The sequence below is a fragment of the Cavia porcellus genome, unplaced genomic scaffold, assembly GCF_034190915.1.
Source record: "Cavia porcellus strain 051 isolate PalLab524CR breed Dunkin Hartley unplaced genomic scaffold, mCavPor4.1 scaffold_14, whole genome shotgun sequence".
NCBI classification, from domain to species: domain Eukaryota; kingdom Metazoa; phylum Chordata; class Mammalia; order Rodentia; family Caviidae; genus Cavia; species Cavia porcellus.
The window spans coordinates 26,988,950-26,993,154 of record NW_026947497.1 but is presented as its reverse complement, the minus strand read 5'-3'; the positions used below and the strand labels follow the sequence as shown (position 1 = coordinate 26,993,154).

Genomic DNA, 4,205 nt, shown 5'->3' with positions numbered 1-4,205 from the left:
GAAGTAGCCACTAAAAATGTCAAGAAAGACAACCGATAGAATTGCTTTAAAAATTGGCAAGAAAAATGGGTAAGTATACTTAAAGCAAGAGAGAGTACTTACAGGGGAATTAGTATCTTTTACTGTAATAATTTTCAAAATTTAAACATTCGTACCTCATGTATGTATGCATGAGAATATATATATGCATGTAGAGCCATTATTCCCTAATAATATCTAACTGAATTATTGCAAAGATACGGATAGAATTTTTAAAAAATTGTTTCAATGATACTTTGCAAAACAGTGAGCAAAATAATCTTTAAAAAGTACTAGTTTTCCTTTTCACTGAAAGTCTAGCTAACACTACAGATCAAAAACTTTTGAAGGTATCATTTCATTTTTCATGAGGTAATTTTACTGTTCTAAAAAAAGAGTGAAATTAAGAAAACCAATAATGATAATATTATAGAAAATATGCTAGATTCTATGAATAAAAATATGAGTGCCATAATGCAGCCATGTATACCTCAAATGTCTGAATTTTTATATCTCATCTCTTTAAAAAAATATTTTACTGAAAAAACATTTCACTCTGAGCACCAGAGCAAGACCACTGCAATTGGTGGGGCAGGTCAGGGCACAAGAACACAAGGGTCAGTGCAGGCTTGGGGACCTGGCCACAGGCACAGGAGGGGTGAGGTCGAATGCACCGGGTTCCCACAGTGTTTGTGCCACAAGTTTATGGCTTTGCTCACAATGGCATCTGAGCTGTTCCAGGGAATATTTTCCAGGAATTGTGCTATCACCTCTGCACTATTCAATGCTATTACTTTTACTGTAAAGGTTAATAAAATTTCCACAGCTAAGGTTGGGGTTTTAGCTCAGCGGCATAAGCACCTGCCTTGCAAGCCTGCAGTCTTGAGTTCCATCCCTGGTACTGATAAAAAAAAAAAAAAATTCCACAACTACAAAAATGAGAATCTTACAGGATCACTTATAACTTTATCCCAAACCCTCTGCAAGCTGGATTCAAACAGGCACCCTGCAAAGCATCTCTTGAACCAGAGATAGAAGGGCAGCTTAGACACTGCAGAACAGTAATTCAGACAATACTGCAGTCTGCTATCTTCCAGATTCAGAATTGTTTCAAAGCCTTTGGCAGCTGTGGCAAAAAAAAAAAAAAAAAATCCAAATCCATGTTATTTAACTGGTGCACAAAGCATCGGATGATCCAGTAGCAGTGGACACTTTTATCATCTCTTCCATAGCTTTAGCAATGGCAAGAAATACTTCATCTTTTGGCTCCAAAGGAAAGGAGGGACTTCGCGTCTCCTTCTCAAACTCCAGTTAATAATAAGAAAACAGACCGCTACCTGAGGGGTGGAATCACTGACAAAAGGAGCCACTTTCAGGCATGAAGGATATACAATACCGATCCTTGCCATGCATCATCACCTGGGCCTGGGACTCACAGTGGGAAGGCAGGATCCCCCTGAGCACCTTCTGCACCAACCTAAGGCACATGGATGGGAGAAGGAGCCTCTGGTTGAAAGCACAGTTACTCTGGTTGAAAGTACAGTTACTCGATATCCAAAGGGTCAGCTTTCAGGATTTCCAGTAACTTCTTTTCTTCCCCTCCACGAAACCCCATTAACTCATAATACACTGAAAGCAAGTTTTTCGGAGAGTCTTCAGTCATGTTTCATTCTTGAAGGGGACCCGGGCTGGGACCAGGGTCCACAGGAGACTGTGAGACCCCGGCAGTGCACGATGCTGCTATGTTTCATCGCTTGTGCCTCCAGGCTCACAGTTTTATGGGGGGTTTTGTTTGTTTGTTTGTTTTGTTTTGTTTTTGTTTTCTAACTACATTACATTGTGACCACAAGCATAATTTTGTATTGATATCATCATTTAAAGTCTGAGACCTCAGTTACACCTGCAAAGCCTTTTTACCATATAATATATTAACAGTTTTCAGTGATCTGGGTATGACCATCTTCGAGGGTCCATTCTGCCTGTTTACCCTGTATGGCAAGTGGAAACATGGTTTCCTCTCCTAACTCAGAGAGATACATAAATATAGTCGGGCTGGGGATGTGGCTCAGTTGTGGAGCATTTATTTAGCAGGCACAGGATTCAATCTACAGAGCCACAAAATGAATAAATAAATCAATAAATCAAGAAAAAGGTAGTTACATAATTATAAACATCATAGAATATCTCTTCTTCCTAACTCTTTCTTTTCAGGACTGACCCACATTTTAATCTGACTTATCTGTGTGTTAGACAATGTGTTGTTAAAAGCACTTCTCATAGAAATGAAAGGATGTGGTCCCTTCACACAGCCAGCTGCCTTCAGTCAATGGAGTCTAAAGAAAGGTGCAGTTAAACGTGTGTGATGGAAATATATGTCAGGTGACTCATTCGAGCCTTTGGCAAATAATGATTCTAAGTCAATCCAATATTGAATTCTATGACAAATGACTCAAGTATTGATAATTTGTTTTGCTGATTAAAGAAAGATTCAAATGTTTTAGAGACAAACTTGTAAGACAGTTCTGTTAATAAAGTCAATGATGAAAAGGACATTTGTTTTTCTGCTATAGCACTACTTTAAATCTAAATTGATCCTCAGAACATGCCTGATAATGATTAAGCAACACATTTTCTTTGCACTGTCGGAAAACGTGTTTAAGTAATCTATCAGTGCAAAAGTCTTACATATTAAAAGTAAATATATAGACTCAAAAAATTTCAAGCAGAATGTGAAATGGCTTCAACTCCACTGAAAAAAGAAAGCCATAGCAACACAGTTTATCTTGAATATGCATATCCCTTTAGATCTCATAAAACATTTCACCAATTTAAAGATAAATATTATTCAAGATTTAAATATTCTCAGAGAAGTTATTTCATTTAACTTTGTGTACACAGCTGGAAGTCACAAAAATGAAATTCATAGATTTTTCCTTAAAAATATATTTTTCTTATTTTGTATAAATATAATTGTAAATAATAGTTGTATTTTGTAACAATTGAAAAGCTTTTGAGATTTTCACAATTTTATGATGCTTAAAAGAAAGCAAAAAGGCCACTCAGAAGTGGGCCACTATATTTGGAATATGTTTAACGAGACCACAGATTTTAACTACAGAGCAAAGAAAGAATAAAGACTAGAAAAGATAATTACCAATCCATAATTAAACACACACACACACACACACACACACACACGCACACACACTCCCCTCTCTGCATGGATAAACAATAGATCAGGGTTTTCCTGTCTCTCAATGTTAAGAAAGCATTCATTAAATTTTTAAATAATTTTGACAATCCACTAATGAGGTTTAAATGTATTCCCTCTCAAAATTATGTGTGGGAGACTTAATGCCCGATGAAACAGTGTTAGAAGGTAGGACCTATTGGGAGACATTTATGTTATGAATACTCTGCCCTCTAAGCAGACCAAAAGATTTAAAAGGTTTTCCTAAAGTGTTTGCTCTTTTTCACTCTTGTACCACTGGAGGACACAATGTTATCCTCTTTTTTTTTTTTTTTCCACCTTTCTTCTTCTGGTCATCTCAACATGCAAGGAAATCCTTATCAGATGCTAACACTTTGTTCCTGGTTTTCTGAGGCACCAGAATACTGAGAAAACAAATTTTGTATTTCGCAAGTCACTCAATGTTTGGTATTCTGTGTAAGCAACACAAAATGTACAAAGTCATTCATCAAACAAAGGAAATAGAAATTTACCCTCCTTCTGCAAAAGCATGAGTGTTGATAGTGCAAAAGGATGGAAGAAATAGCTATGTTGCCTAAGAGCAAATGCCTATTATCAACAAAATGAGAAAAAGGATATTGCTAGACTCTGCAAAGTAATTTAGTTCTTCAAATTTTATTGAAAATTGCAATTTTTACTACTATCATTATACACAATATGAAAATTAATGTTAATATCATTGAATAAAGATATTAAAATGTGATGCAGAATAAAAAATATATCCTTATCTTATTGGGCAGCTTAAGGCCAGAAGGGCTATTAACTTTAAGTGGTAGCATTATTTGTAACTATTTCAATTTAAATAAATTGACTCTACATTCAATATTTTCTCTAGTCTAGAATATAGAAATGGTAGCCAAAACTCTCTTGAACTGTATGGAAACATTTTTTAAAATATCTATTAAGTTATATATCATAAATGGATTTTCCAGGAATG

The 4,205-nt window shown here is 35.6% G+C and overlaps 1 pseudogene; it reads right to left on the bottom strand.

Annotated features, from left to right (window-relative positions):
- Positions 1-614: 614 nt before the first annotated feature.
- Positions 615-1,681, bottom strand: LOC100727531 (TBC1 domain family member 7-like; annotated as a pseudogene).
- Positions 1,682-4,205: the final 2,524 nt, after the last annotated feature.